Below are 17,075 nucleotides of genomic sequence, written 5' to 3'. Positions count from 1 at the left end.
ATCCCATTACCATGTTTGCCCTTACAGCAGCGGCCTGACTTTGGGCACTCCAATTTAGTTTGATATCAATCAAGATGCCCAAGTCCTTCTCCATCTCTGAATTCCCCAATGATTTCCCATTCAGTGAGTACTGGTGACTTCCATTTTTCCTTCCCATATGTATGACCTTACATTTCTCCTCGTTAAACCTCATTTGCCATTTAATGCTCCACCTACCCAGCTTATCCAAATCCCTCTGTAGGTCTGCACTGTCCTCTTTTGTATTAATTGTTTTACATAACTTTGTGTCATCTGCAAATATTGATATTTTACTATTTATCCCGTTGACTATGTCGTTAATAAAGATATTAAATAACATTGGGCCTAGTACAGACCCCTGTGGTACCCCACTAGTGACGCTTACCCAATCTGAGTATATTCCATTTATAACCACCCTCTGCCTTCTATCCTTTAGCCAGTTAGCTACCCACTTGCAGACATTTTCCCCCAGCCCCATCATTCTCATTTTGTATACCAACCTATTATGTGGCACGCTATCGAACGCTTTTGAGAAGTCGAGATACACGACATCCACTGGTTCCCCCTGATCTACTCGAGAGCTAACCTCCTCGTAGAAGTCAATCAGGTTTGTTTGGCAGGAGCGATTCCTCATGAATCCATGTTGGTTCGGGATTAAAAGATTATTAGCATCAAGATGCTCCGTAATTGCCTCTTTAATGAAGCTTTCAAAAATTTTGCCCACAACGGACGTCAGACTCACCAGCCGATAGTTTCCGGCGTCACTTTTCGCTCCCTTTTTGAATATTGGCACTACATTCGCCTGTCGCCAATCAAGTGGCACAGACCCAGTCTCAACAGAGTCCTTAAATATAAGATATAACGGTCTGTCTATCACATTACTTAGTTCCCTTAGTACCCGTGGGTGTATGCCATCAGGTCCTGGTGATTTGTTTATTTTAATGTTACTGAGGCGTTTCTGTACCCCAGCTTGGGTTAGATTTGTCATACTTAGTGGAGGATTAAGTTTGTCACTTCTCATTTCTCCTGTTAGTTCGATTTCCTTTGTGAAAGTTGTCGAAAAAAAATTATTTAATAGATTAGCTTTATTCTCATCTTTCTCTATGATTTTGCCTTCCTCACTTTTTATCGGTCCAATATTATCCGATTTAATGCTTTTACTATTTATATACGTAAAGAACAGTTTGGGATTTGATCTACTTTCCCTAGCAATACGTCTCTCTGTTTCCTCCTTCGCTATTTTTATTTGTTTTTTACAGGTTCTCGTTTTTTCCTTGTAACACATTAGTGCCTCCTTACTGTTTTCCTGTTTTAATCTCTTGAATGCCTCTTTTTTGCTATTTAACGCCCCTTTTACGTTCTTGTTCAACCATATTGGTTTCCTCTTATTTCTGGCCCTTTTATTCCCATACGGTATATACCTCTCGCACTGAGTATTCAGAATTCTTTTGAAGGTTTCCCATTTACTATTCATATTCCTTTGATTAAGAACTTTGTCCCAGTCAATAAGTTGAAGGCTTTCTTTCAGCTGATCAAACTTCGCCCTCCTAAAGTTTAATGTTTTTGTTGTTCCCTTATTGATAACCCTACTGAAGGGCATTTTGAAGTCGATAATATTATGGTCGCTATTACCTAGGTGCCCCCCTATCTGTACCTCAGTTATTCTATCAGGCCTACTAGTCAATATTAAGTCCAACACGGCCTTCCCTCTCGTTGGTTCCTGCACTAGTTGGGAGAGATAATTATCCTTAATATTTGTCAAGAACCTTTTTCCTTTCTGAGATCTTCAGGTTTCTGTTTCCCAGTCAATATTCGGGTAGTTGAAATCCCCCATTACAATCACTTCATCTGAGTTGATCACTAACATCATTTCCTTTCATACTCATTTTATGTAACCACTCAATCCTCATATTTAAATCTTTAAATCTGCCTCTTTCAATTGCTGCTTTTTTATATCCCCACCTCCTAAAAAATTTCTTAATTTCCACTTTCACCCAATCCCACCATACAGTCACATCCACAAAATTATTTTTCCTAGACCTCCACCATTCATACTTACCTTCGATGTCTCTCATAACCCTAACATCCTCTAACAACTTAACATTTAGCTTCCATACCCCAACACCATGCACTATTTTTTTATCACCTTCAAACATACCCCACAAACATTCCTGGTCTGTAAAAGAAAAAACATGCTGTTTAAAAAATGTACACACCAAACCTCTATTTGTATACAGCATGCGGTCAATCCTGGACACTATTCCACCCCTATCAGCTCTATATGTGGCCGGTGGTGGCTTACCCAAAAATTCCGCTGCATCTAAAAAAGAAAAATCAGATGTAATTTGATTAAGGACCTTACCCGTGACATCAATTTCCCCTTCAGAAACACAATTGAAATCACCAACTAATAATATTGGATTCCTTCCAGGCAAAAATAAACGTATTTTCTCTAATAGTGCTAACCTATCCCCTTTGTTAATTGGACAATACACATTAACAATTTTCACCCTCCACCCTCTCCCCTTAACCACTGCCATTATACAACAACCTGGCTCCACCACCATATAATTTTCAAAACTTAAATCCCTATTCCCCAACAAAATCCTCACACCATCATTTTTGTTTGTCATTGAACCTGACCAAATGCTCTTCCCATATACCCAGTCCTTTTCAGGAGGTGACTCTTCAATTCCGCACTCTTGCAGACAGTAGATATTTGCTCCAAGATTTTTTAGTTCTTCCAGTATAGCAAATCTTCTAGGCTTAGATTTCATAAGCCTTACATTTACTGACCGTACACTACAGCCCACTTTGGAGCCCATTTTTTAACCATATTCGGTAAAAAAGAACATACTCCCCACCGAAGAGTCAACCTTTCTTGTCTTGAAACTCGATTCCTGATAAGCACAGAATGCTGGCCCCCTCCTCCAAAAAAGACCTCCTATGAGAGGCACTGTATCTCTCGGGATAGCTCCTATCACTTAAGGGGCTGATGCTCCCAATACTGGCAGGTGAAATATCTGGCCCAAACTTCTTTGCAGAAGACACATCAGAGTCCTCATCAGGGGGCCTCACCACAGCCCCGGTGAATTCATCCTGGCCACCACCACCTTCTTGATTTGCCTCTGAGCTTTCCAAAGCCAACACCGGCGTTGTGGAGAGTGAACCGCTCACTTCTCCCTCACCACTCACATCAAGCAGAATTGACATATCTGCAGGCTCCATCTCAACAGCGCTTCCACCAACAGGATCGGGTGCTTCCTCCATCACTTCCATGAAGTCCCTTACTGCCTCGATCGCCTCACCAATAGTGGCGGCAGTACTAGAACGTGGGGACACGGCCTCTGCATATGTACTGGTACGGTGGAGACAGTCCTTAAAAGCGTGTCCCTCCTCCTCACACGCATTACAGACCATGGAGTTAGTACACTCCTTTCCCAGATGACCCTCCTTATTGCATTTCCCACAAAACCTCTCCACCGTGCAGTCCTCTTGGTAGTGTCCAAAGGATTTACACTTCCTGAAAAAACGCGGAGCACTGGGAAAATACATATACCCTCTATCCCTCTTGATGGCAAAACTGAGGGGAGGATAGTGGATACCCCCAGGTCCCTGGGGGTCCTCCTGGAACCGTACAAAAATCTTGTGTTTACCAGTCCACAAGCCCATCTCATTCCTCACCTTGTGTGAGTAGGACACATAGATGCAATGACGGTTCAGGAATCTAGTAATGTCCTCCACATCCACAAGGGGGTTGTGCATAAACACAACAACTGGCACTTCCCCCTTAGTATACAATACCGTGAAAGTAAGACCATCAAGAGCCGGATGATCCAAGGTTTGCTGATCCTTTAGAGTCTTGAAAAGATTCTGGCAAGCTGCCATACGATCAAAGACCAAAACGTACCAGCCATTCTTTGGGAACTCCTGTAGGCAAATGATGTCTTCATGACCAACATTCAAAATCTTGAAGATGACGACTTCCACCAAGAACCGCAGGTTAAAGAAATTCCTCTTCTCTTCCTCAATATCAATGCGAAAAGCGTTTTTGACCCGAATATCATCGGTCCCGGCATAGCGAATCTTAACGCCCATTATCACCTCTCGTTTCCTTTGGACCCCCCCAATAGCAGCATGCAGCTTAAGCCACCTAAGTGGCGATGCTGCAAGGCCGAGGGGGAGACACTATAGGATCCTTTTGACCAGATACAAGATTTTAGCCAAAAGGCCGAGAAGCGATAACCAGAATTGGTTTCGGCCTAGGGTGCCACCCTCGAATCCTGAAAAGTCCATTTGTGGGGATGGGCACCTGGACTCCCGTTAAGAAGACATGTTGTCAACCTCTAGATCCCTTACATGCCTGCACTTTTCGGCTTGCTGCTGCTGCAATCCACGCGTTTTAGATCTGCATAACTCCACCTATTTTAGCACACCACCCTCACCCCCTGCTGTTCCCACCCGCCTCAACACCGGAGGGAGGGAGAAGAACCAATTAAGGGGGAAATAAAACGAGCAGCCGTCTACCCTTAGCAGGAGTGTTGCTGATTACTTACCTTATCTGCTGCTGCTGACTGTCCAGCAGCAGACTGAAGGTGGCTGCTGCCGTGCGCAGGTATATAAAGGCTCAGAGCCTATTATGACACGTGCAGTGTTCTATTGCCACATTGCATCTACTGCAGGCAGGATACCTGGCTGACTGAACAGCACTGAGAAGCTCACAGAGACCGCCATAAGCAACACTTTAAAAGAACGCCACAGACCAATCAACCAAACTTTTTTGGGTTATTTTTTATAGTCTGCAGGCATGAAATTAAAGAAGTCAGTGTTCCACCAGAGGGAGACAACATTTCAGAAAAGTCATTGTAGCAAGCCAAAAAAGAAATTTTAAGCGCAGGGTAACCAGCGCACATACCTGTTGGCTCAGGTGAGTTTAAACGGCTGCAGTTGATAACAAGGGCATTTGCTAAATAGATGGTGTGTGTGCAACAATATACTGAAAGGACAATTATATTGTGCAGCTTATCTCACCACCTGTAGTTAGTTAGGTGAAAGCTCCAAAATGCTTGCCTAATATGGCTGTTTATCCAAAAGGAAGGAAAGGGGGAGAGCTAGATAGATAGCATTGCATTACAGTACAATGAAATTCAATGCACAGTTGGTGAAGTTGAACGAAAACGAGTTTGTCATCTGGCTTCTGCAACTTTTAACATGAAAAATCCAATGAGGCGAAGAAAAGCAAAGCCTAAAAAGTCGTTCCAAAAATGCGACAAACAAGCAAAATCAACAAAATGCATTGAATTCAATTCTTTCTGATTTTATAAACTGCATTAAAGAAGGAGTGCACCGGTCCTGGAAATACTGCAATACCAGGTCAATGCGTGGAGTGGAAAAAAGAGAGGGGTCGCTCACTGGTCTATTCGGGTGCTCTGAAGAAAAGAGTAATCTCAATTGCAAAAAGAACTTCGGCACTCCATACATGAAAATATAAGAAATATTGTATCTAGACTAATGTCACTTTGAAAAATGAAGTTTTTTTGCGCATAATTTGGCCAATTTATGTGTGCCCATCAACCACGACAAGGTCACCTTCGTATGATGGGAAACTACGCTACGCTACCACTGGATATGCCACTCTTGGGCTGTAAGCCTGTATGGGCTGGTAGAGCTAGTTAAAACCACCTGTGACTGAATGGGAGGGACACATGGTCTGAAAAAAGGCTGTCAAACTTCTAATAGTGTGAACACGTACCTGCTGCAATGCTCCAGGAGCGGGATCCCAAAAATGATTAATAGAAAAAAGAGAGGGGTCGCTCACTGGTCTATTCGGGTGCTCTGAAGAAAAGAGTAATCTCAATTGCAAAAAGAACTTCGGCACTCCATGCATGAAAATATAAGAAATATTGTATCTAGACTAATGTCACTTTGAAAAATGAAGGTTTTTTGCGCATAATTTGGCCAATTTATGTGTGCCCATCAACCACGACAAGGTCACCTTCGTATGATGGGAAACTACGCTACGCTACCACTGGATATGCCACTCTTGGGCTGTAAGCCTGTATGGACAATATGTCTATGCTTGGGCTTTTAACCTACAATGTATGGGCTGGTAGAGCTAGTTAAAACCACCTGTGACTGAATGGGAGGGACACATGGTCATAAAAAAGGCTGTCAAACTTCTAATAGGGTGAACACGTACCTGCTGCAATGCTAGTGGTTTTAACTAGCTCTACCAGCCCATACATTGTAGGTTAAAAGCCCAAGCATAGACATATTGTCCATACAGGCTTACAGTCCAAGAGTGGCATATCCAGTGGTAGCGTAGCGTAGTTTCCCATCATACGAAGGTGACCTTGTCGTGGTTGATGGGCACACATAAATTGGTCAAATTATGCTCAAAAAACCTTCATTTTTCAAAGTGACATTAGTCTAGATACAATATTTCTTATATTTTCATGTATGGAGTGCCGAAGTTCTTTTTGCAAATGCTTGGAGTGGACTGAGCAAGCTCTTTTTCCATCTCCCTGTTCTAAAAATCCATTTAATATATGGTCCCCAGATAGGGGACATACAGTATCAGATATTAAACTGATATGAAATTTTTTTTTTTTTTTTTAAACCATTCAGGTTAGTTTTATAGCATATCAGTAGGATATACCAAAACTGTTGCAAAAAACTTCTCATCATCATGGCCTTATTTATTAAGTGTGAAGTAACCTAATATATACAGAAAGAAGAACATCTTATTAATATAAACAAAAAGATCACTGAAATTTTACTATATTCGACTGGGCGGTAAATTTAACAGATTATAGTTTATTTAGAAGGGACCGGAAACAGGGGAAGGGCGGAGGAGTCTGCTTATATGTAAAGTCACGTCTAAAGCCCAGACTAAGGGAAGATATAGGAGAGGGAGAAGAGGGGGTCGAGTCCATGTGGGTAGAGATAGAGGGGGCAAAAAATAATAATAAAATATTACTGGGGGTCTGCTATAAGCCACCCAATATAACAGAGGAGAATGAGAAACTGCTATTAGGACAAATAGACAAAGTAGCAAAACATAATGAGGTGATTGTAATGGGGGACTTCAACTACCCGGATATTGACTGGGAAACAGAAACCTGTAGATCGCAGAAAGGAAAAAGGTTCTTGACAAATATCAAGGATAATTATCTCTCCCAACTAGTGCAGGAACCAACGAGAGGGAAGGCCGTGTTGGACTTAATATTGACTAATAGGCCTGATAGAATAACTGAGGTACAGATAGGGGGGCACCTAGGTAATAGCGATCATAATATTATCAATTTCAAAATGCCCTTCAGTAGGGTTATCAATAAGGGAACAACTAAAACATTAAACTTTAGGAGGGCGAAGTTTGATCAGCTGAAAGAAAACCTTCAACTTATAGACTGGGACAAAGTTCTTAATCAAGGAAATATGAATAGTAAATGGGAAACCTTCAAAAGAATTCTGAATACTCAGTGCGAGAGGTATATACCGTATGGGAATAAAAGGGCCAGAAATAAGAGGAAACCAATATGGTTGAATAAGAACGTAAAAGGGGCGTTAAATAGCAAAAAAGAGGCATTCAAGAGATTAAAACAGGAAAACAGCAAGGAGGCACTAATGTGTTACAAGGAAAAAACGAGAACCTGCAAAAAACAAATAAAAATAGCGAAGGAGGAAACAGAGAGACGTATTGCTAGGGAAAGTAGATCAAATCCCAAACTGTTCTTTACGTATATAAATAGTAAAAGGATTAAATCGGATAATATTGGACCGATAAAAAGTGATGAAGGCAAAATCATAGAGAAAGATGAGGATAAAGCTAATCTATTAAATAAATTTTTTTCGTCAACTTTCACAAAGGAAAAAGAACTAACAGGAGAAATGAGAAGTGACAAGCTTAATCCTCCACTAAGTATGACAAATCTAACCCAAGCTGGGGTACAGAAACGCCTCAGTAACATTAAAATAAACAAATCACCAGGACCTGATGGCATACACCCACGGGTACTAAGGGAACTAAGTAATGTGATAGACAGACCGTTATATCTTATATTTAAGGACTCTGTTGAGACTGGGTCTGTACCACTTGATTGGCGACAGGCGAATGTAGTGCCAATATTCAAAAAGGGAGCGAAAAGTGACGCCGGAAACTATCGGCCGGTGAGTCTGACGTCCGTTGTGGGCAAAATTTTTGAAGGCTTTATTAATGAGGCAATCATGGAGCATCTTGATGCTAATAATCTTTTAATCCCGAACCAACATGGATTCATGAGGAATCGCTCCTGCCAAACAAACCTGATTGACTTCTACGAGGAGGTTAGCTCTCGAGTAGATCAGGGGGAACCAGTGGATGTCGTGTATCTCGACTTCTCAAAAGCGTTCGATAGCGTGCCACATAATAGGTTGGTATACAAAATGAGAATGATGGGGCTGGGGGAAAATGTCTGCAAGTGGGTAGCTAACTGGCTAAAGGATAGAAGGCAGAGGGTGGTTATAAATGGAATATACTCAGATTGGGTAAGCGTCACTAGTGGGGTACCACAGGGGTCTGTACTAGGCCCAATGTTATTTAATATCTTTATTAACGACATAGTCAACAGGATAAATAGTAAAATATCAATATTTGCAGATGACACAAAGTTATGTAAAACAATTAATACAAAAGAGGACAGTGCAGACCTACAGAGGAATTTGGATAAGCTGGGTAGGTGGAGCATTAAATGGCAAATGAGGTTTAACGAGGAGAAATGTAAGGTCATACATATGGGAAGAAAAAATGGAAGTCACCAGTACTCACTGAATGGGAAATCATTGGGGAATTCAGAGATGGAGAAGGACTTGGGCATCTTGATTGATAGCAAACTAAATTGGAGTGCCCAAAGTCAGGCCGCTGCTGTAAGGGCAAACAGGGTAATGGGATGTATCAGAAGAGGTATAACTGCAAAGGATGAGAACATTGTTCTTCCACTGTACAAAGCACTGGTCAGACCACACTTGGAATACTGTGCTCAGTTATGGGCCCCAATATATAGAAAGGATATAAATGAGCTTGAAAAGGTACAAAGGAGGGCAACAAAATTAATAAGGGGAATGGAGGGACTGCAATACCCAGAGAGGTTGGCAAAACTAGGACTATTCAGCCTGGAAAAGAGAAGGTTGAGGGGGGACATAATAAATGTGTACAAATATGTTAGGGGACAGTATAGAGACCTTGCCCGGGATTTGTTCAAAAGGAGGGATATTACGGTAACAAGAGGGCATTCACTAAGACTGGAAGAGAAAAGGTTTCAGCACCAGCATAGGAAGGGGTTCTTTACGGTAAGAGCAGTGAGAATATGGAATTCACTGAGTGAGCAGACGGTAATGTCGGATTCACTACACCAGTTCAAGCGGGGACTGGATGCATTTCTAGATGCCAGGCAGATTTCTGCATATACTTAAAAATAGAATAAAATAGTAGGTTGATACAGGGATTTATTCTGACTGCTGGTTTCAGAGTCGGGAGGGAATTTTTCCTCAGGTGAAGATTGGCTAAATCATTTGGGGTTTTTGCCCTCCTCTGGATCAACTTTAGCAATTACAGAACTAACAGGTCGAACTTGATGGACGCAAGTCTTTATTCGGCTTTACTAACTATGTAACTATGTAACTATATGCCGCCACGTTTTAAATTTCCATATTCCCTTGGCATCTGTTCCACCACCGCTACTACTATCCATCTTGTAAATCCAAAATAGCCTACAAAGAACAATCCTAATACATTCATTTACTGTAATTGATTCCATATTCCCTCGGCATCTGTTCCACCACCGCTACTACTATCCATCTTGTAAATCCAAAATAGCCTAGAAAGAACAATCCTAATACATTCATTTATTGTAATTGATTTCCTTGCCCGCGACCAATCACCAATATTGCCGCCAAATTTAAGCACCGCTTTGCTGATTGGTCGCGGTTGCCGAACGCGACCAATCAGCGATTTTGGCGCAAAATTTAAACACCGCTCTGCTAATAGCGCCCCGTCTGCCGCATACCTATTCTAGAATACCCGATGCATTAGAATCAGGCCACCATCTAGTAATCATATAAAGACTTAACTTCATTCAGAAAAACCCTAGGGAAACCCATCCTCTCCAACACTTTAAACAGAAACACATGCGAAACTCTATCAAAAGCCTTTTCAAAATCAATTGCTAACACCATACACTTCTGCTTTCTAGTCTTACAATCCCCAAGCATATCCCTTAACAATAACAAATTATCACTTATACTCCGACCAGGCACGGCACACACTTGGTCATCCTCCACAACCCTACCAATCACCTCACGCATACGATTTGCTAACAATTTACTGTAGACCTTATAATCAGCGTTAAGCAATGATATGGGTCTCCAGTTCTCCAAACGCTTTTTTTCACCCTTCTTAAACACAAGAACCACTATACCCTCTTTCATACTGTCACACAAAACACCATTCATCCACATATACCTACAAACCTCAGTCAAGTCCTTACCCAAAAACTCCCAAGCTTTCACTTATAGCTCCACAGGCAACCCATCCTTCCCAGGCGTCTTATTCTTTTTAGCACTCATAACGACATTCCTCACCTCATCCAAAATAACATCCTCACACAAAACATCACATTCATCCGAACCAAGTCTCTTCTCCATACCACTCAATACATGCGACACAAGTCCAGAATCAATCCATTTCTCATCGTACAACTTACTATAGAAGCCATTCACCTCATTCAACACATTCTTCCCAACCACACTAGATCCATCTTCACCTACCACTTCACTCAAATCCAACTTCCTTCCATTCATTTTTTTAAAAAAGTACCTGGTGCACTTTTCATTTTTTTCCAAATGCTCTAGCTTGGTACGGTAAATGATCTCTTTACCTTTTTCATCCAGAAGACATTTTAACTCATTCTTAACAACCTCAAGCTGATCAGACATATCCATTCCTTTCCTAACACACCCACGCAACCAATCAATCCGTCTGCCTAAGTCATTAAATCTATTACGATATCTGGCAGCTTTTCTGTAGCCCCATTTTTTAAAGAAAGTTTTTAACTGTAATTTCACCCAATCCCACCATTCAAGCACACTACCAAAATCATGCTTACGCCACCTCCAACTTGCATACCTTATCTCCAACTCACTCATCACCTCCTCATCCTCCAACAACTTCGTATTCAATTTCCAAACCCCACCCCGAAATACCATGTCCCCATTCGCACTAAAAACTCCACGCAAACACTCATGATCAGAAAAAGGTACCTTATGTTGAACATAACTTGAACAAACCATATTTTTGGAAAATAACATCCTATCTATCCTCGATGAAATATTACCTCGGTCAGCATAATATGTTGGCGGTGGTGGAATGCCATACTCAAGTATTGCAGGGTCTAAGAAAGAAAAATCAGAAATAAGTTGAGATAACTTTTTTCCCGTAATGTCCACATTACCTTCTGTGACACAATTACAGTCACCAACAAAAACTGTAGGAATTTTTCCTGGGAGAATAAAACTCAATTTCTCAAGAAGAGCAAGCCGCTCCTCTTTTTTAGTAGAACAATATAAATTAATAATTCTAACCTTCCACCCCCTATAACTCAAAAAAACAATAATGCAGCGACCCACCTCCACAACCGTGTAACTATCAATAATAATATTCTTATTACCAACTAAAATCCCCACACCATCATTTTTGTTAAAACTGGACCCCGACCAAACATACTGGCCATAAGGCCAGTCCTTATCCCCTGGAGATTCAGTAATCCCACATTCTTGTAGACAATAGACATCTGCACTCAAACCCTTTAGATAATCCAGAACAGTTGCTCTTCAGGTAACAGATCTAATAACCTGAAAAAAAAAGAAAGAAAACATCAACTCAACCTTCATCAAGCAAAGCAAAGCTATTACCATCTGGCTGAATGCCAAATGTAACAATCTCAGGAGAAAATACATCTGACGGGTAAACTCGAGAGTCCACCGGGCTATCACACACGGCAGCAACGGATGAATACTCAGTCCTTGGCTTCTTCATGACCACATCAGGTTCCTCCTCATCAGAGAAACGGGCAGCAGACAAGTCCCCTTGGCCACCGCCCCCGATCTCCTCTGAAGCAGTATCGCACCACGATATGACAGGAGAATTGGACAAGTCCATTTCCCCCTCACCACGGACACCAAACTGGGGAGGGAAAGGTGACACCACCTCAGGAATCACCATGTCAAAGCCTCTAGAGGCAGGAGGCTGAACCTGGGCATCTTCGAATATGTCCTCAATCGGAGAGCCATCCTCTTCCTCTTGGGGAGCAATTGCCTCCCCAACATCCAGAAGGGGACCTTGTGGAACCTTAGTAGAAGTTGAAGGAACAGCAGGCCCCTCCGCAGCCACTTGAGCAAAAGACCTAGGAGTGGTTCTGGCTTGACACTGCCTAAGAACATGCCCCTCCTCACCATAAGTATCACAATTTACCTGGTTCTTGCAGTCTTTCACCATATGACCAGTCGTGTTACACCTCCTGCAGGATGGCGGATACCTGCAGGACTCCTGGACATGACCATACATGTTACATCTTCTGCAGAAAAATGGAGCATCAGGAAAGTACAAGAAACCAGTGTCTCTCCCAATAGAAAAACTCATAGGCGGATAATGTATGCCCCCTGGCCCCTCGGGGTCTGTAGCAAAACGAACAAAGTACTTGTATTTGCCAGTCCACAAGCCTTCTTCATTCAAGATCTTGTGGGAAAAATGCACATAAGTACAATGCCTCCTCAAGAATACAGTAATGTCCTCCTGGGGGATAAAGGGATTGTGCATAAACACAAGCACCGGAACATCCCCCTTTGAATAGAGGACAGTAAAAGTAAGTCCATCTAGAAGGGAGTTCTCAGTATGGCCTTTCAAGGTTCTATAAAGGTTTTGGCAAACAGCCGTAGTAGAAAGAAAGAGCACATACCTTCCATGACTTCTAAATTCCTGCAGGCAAAGAATGTCCGACTTCTTAATCTTCAAAGCGTCATAGAAGATGGCATTCACCAGGTAGGACATGGAAAAATGTCCCTTCTTCTCCTTGGAAATCTCGATACGAAATCCATTCTTGACCCGGGGGTCCCCGGTCCCAGCAAAATTCAGCTTGACTCCCATAGTCAGCCACGGAAATCGCCTTCTCGTTTCCGCCTCACTCTCCCCCTATAGCAGCATCCAGCTTAAGCCACCGAAGTGGCTATGCTGGAAAGCCGAGGGCTAGCACTCAAGGAACCTCCTGTCCAGACACTTGATCTGAGCCAAAAGGCGAGAAGCGATAATCAGAATTGGTTTCGGCCTAGGGTGCCACCCTCAGATCCTGAAAAGTCCATTTGTGGAGATGGGCACCTGGACTCCCGTTAAGAAGACATGTTGTCAACCTCTAGATCCCTTACATGCCTGCACTTTTCGGCTTGCTGCTGCTGCAATCCACGCATTTTAGATCTGCATAACTCCACCTATTTAAGCACACCACCCTCACCCCCTGCTGTTCCCACTCGCCTCAACACCAGAGGGAGGGAGGAGAACCAATTAAGGGGGGAAAAAAACGAGCAGCTGTCTACCCTTAGCAGGAGTGTTGCTGATTACTTACCTTACCTGCTGCTGCTGGCTGTCCAGCAGCAGACTGAAGGTGGCTGCTGCCGTGCGCAGATATATAAAGGCTCAGAGCCCATTATGAGACGCGCAGTGTTCCATTGCCACATTCCATCTACTGCAGGCAGGATACCTGGCTGACTGAATAGCACTGAGAAGCTCACAGAGACTGCCATAAGCAACACTTTAAAAGAACGCCACAGACCAAACAACCAAATTTTTTTGGGTTATTTTTTTATAGTCTGCAGGCATGAAATGAAAGAAGTCAGTGTTCCAGCAGAGGGAGACAACATTTCAGAAAAGTCATTGTAGCTGTTAGGAGGGCGGTTGCAGACAACTTTATTAAATGGAACGCAACCGACCCTGGGGTCCGCGATGCAGCCAAGAGGACTGCTGCCGAACACTTTCCGGGTGGAAAGTAAAGTAACCAACTTAAAGATAACCCTTCCGTGTTAACTACACACCGGACAGGGTATAGCGGTACGCTCTATCTCCGTTTACTGCACGGAGGAGAGAGCGACCGGCGACGCACCTAACAAATATCTTAGCCCTTCGTGTTAACGCACATGGAAGGGTAAAACGGTACGCACAATCTCCAAGAGCCGCAGGAAGACGTGCGTCCGTGGGAACAGCTGTAGCCCTGTCTTTGATACAGGCGCTACGCTATGGGGATTGGCGCTAAAGCGGTTCACACAATTTCCAAGAACTGCAGGGAGATGTGTGACCGGACTATGAGCAGTAGCCCTATCTTCGGTACAGGTGCTACGCTATAGGAGACGGCACTAGCGTGCGGGTGATTCCCGCCGGGTGTTCGAGCACTCAGCCGGCGTGCTACCGGACTGAGCAAACCCGCTCTATTTAACTCACAGGCGGCTCGAGGTGTAAGGGCGAACCCCCTGGTTAGAGCCAGTCAGCGAAGCGAAGCTACCTGCCTCTATGGAGCTAACCTGCCTAGCAGAAACTATGGCTCTTTGAGCCCGGAGTCAGCGTGCACACCACAAACAGCTAGCTCAAATGATCTGAGCGCGCCGCCATGTTTGTGGGCGGGCCTTTTAAAGATTAAGCCCTGCCCCACTGTCGCACCATTGGTGACGACACCCGTGACCAATCAGGCGGTGCCAGGTCACCGGGTCAGGTGGGTGCCAACCCACCAATCATGATCCGCCAAGTCACGGACATGCTCAGTGCGGAAAATCCTGGACTTAGATTCCGCAAGCCCTGTCTCCCTCTGTAACCCAGGCTTAACATTGCTAAGCACAACTACCTGGGAGAAAAACAGTGCTTGTGGACCAGCTAGGCTTTGGGGCTGATGGCGATGCTGAGCAGCATCAGCCCCAGCTGGACTGAAATGGGAGACCACAGAAGGTCCTGGGCCTATTTTGAATCCAGCACCAGACCGATGCCTAACAGTAGCAAGCCAAAAAAGAAATTTTAAGTGCAGCAGAGTAACCAGCGCACATACCTGTTAGCTCAGGTGAGTTTAAACGGCTGCTGTTGATAACAAGGGCATTTGCTAAATAGATGGTGTGTGTGCAACAATATACTGAAAGGACAATTATATTGTGCAGCTTATCTCACCCTCTGTAGTTAGTTAGGTGAAAGCTCCAAAATGCTTGCCTAATATGGCTGTTTATCCAAAAGGAAGGAAAGGGGGAGAGCTAGATAGATAGCATTGCATTACAGTACAATGAAATGCAATGCACAGTTGGTGAAGTTGAACGAAAACGAGTTTGTCATCTGGCTTCTGCAACTTTTAACATGAAAAATTCAATGAGGAGAAGAAAAGCAAAGCCAAAAAAGTCGTTCCAAAAATGCGACAAACAAGCAAAATCAACAAAATGCATTGAATTCAATTCTTTCTGATTTTATAAACTGCATTAAAGAAGGAGTGCACCGTTCCTGGAAATACTGCAATACCAGGTCAATGCGTGGAGTGGACAGAGCAAGCTCTTTTTCCATCTCCCTGTTCTAAAAATCCATTTAATATATGGTCCCCAGATAGGGGATGTATCAGATATTAAACTGATAAGAATAGATTTTTTTTTTTTTCCCACAGATGGGGAAATCCACGGTCTATAGTCACGACCAAAGGAACTTCCTTCCAAACAGCTGCATCAACTCCACGACACAAATGCTGCTCCCATCATCATCGGAAAATTTTTAATTATTTTTAAACATTACACAGGAAAGAAAATCAAGAAGTATTTACAAAATATCTCCACTTTTTAACTTTCCATATTCCCTCCGCATCCACTTCCCCTTTCCTCTTTTTGTCCCATAAGAAACACACATACATCTTCCCCAAAATTACCTTCACACTATCCTTTACAGCAATTTCCTTCCTTTTAAACACATACACATTCCTCACATCCCATAACACTTCCTTTATACACACAAGCATCAACGACAAGACTCTTTCCTTCGTCCCATCACATATTCCCAAACCAAACATAAACAACTCAAAAGACAACAAATTCACGCCACACAATTCTTTACCTAAAGGCCCCATTCTCCCAATCACATCTCTAGCATACTGACAATTCCAAAAAACATGCAACACACTTTCCCTTCCACCACAACCATTCCTTGGACACATTTCACTCCTCACTAAACCTCTATTCCTCTGAAACTCTGTCACTGGCCACACTCCGTGCAAAGACTGCCAGACAACCTCACTCTGCTTATTTGTCATACCACCCATCCACACCTTCTTGCATACTTTTTGCACATCACACCCTCTCACCAAATTTATTCCACTCTTCATTTCTCTACACTCAATCATCCTATACACAGCCTTCTTATTTCCAAACAACCTCACATCCTCATCACACAACTCATACTTCACCAAAAACTTATAAACCCACACATACCACACGGGCACCTCAAAAGCAACCGGACACCGCAAATCCCTCTCTCTCCACTTCAAACGAAAAGAATAAGCCCCAAATAAATATCCACACATACATGAAAACTTTCCATCCCCCATAATCACTTTCAGCACAAACACCACAATATTCACACCCAAAAAAACTTCTAAATTTGGAAAACCCAAACCACCTTTCTCCATACGCTTCACCAACACTTCCCTCCGTGCCCTCTCCATTTTTGAATTCCACAAAAAAACAAACAAAATCCTGTTCAATCCTCTCAAAACCATATAACTTGGTGGAAACACAACTGCAGCATATAAAAAATAGGCTACACCACGCTTTTAATAACTAAGATTTTTCCAAAAAAAAGTAAGGCTTCTCAACTTCCAAAAACATAACTTCTTTTCAACCTTCTCTTTCGTGTCATCCCAACTTTCTTTCCCATCCAGTCTTTCTGAAAACTTCACTCCCAAAACCTTAATAGGCCCATTTACTACATTGACACCTACATCTCTACTGAAAACACCACTTCCAAA

The 17,075-nt window shown here is 42.8% G+C and overlaps 1 non-coding gene across 1 annotated transcript; it reads right to left on the bottom strand.

Annotated features, from left to right (window-relative positions):
• Window positions 1–15,552: 15,552 nt before the first annotated feature.
• Window positions 15,553–15,742, bottom strand: LOC141150745 (U2 spliceosomal RNA). Its single transcript, XR_012246868.1, has one exon. It is a non-coding gene; the product is annotated as a U2 spliceosomal RNA (small nuclear RNA).
• Window positions 15,743–17,075: the final 1,333 nt, after the last annotated feature.

The sequence above is a fragment of the Phyllobates terribilis genome, unplaced genomic scaffold (assembly GCF_046119375.1).
Source record: "Phyllobates terribilis strain yellow unplaced genomic scaffold, ASM4611937v1 Scaffold_5__5_contigs__length_657084704, whole genome shotgun sequence".
Taxonomy (NCBI): domain Eukaryota; kingdom Metazoa; phylum Chordata; class Amphibia; order Anura; family Dendrobatidae; genus Phyllobates; species Phyllobates terribilis.
This window is presented reverse-complemented; position numbering and strand designations above follow the sequence as displayed.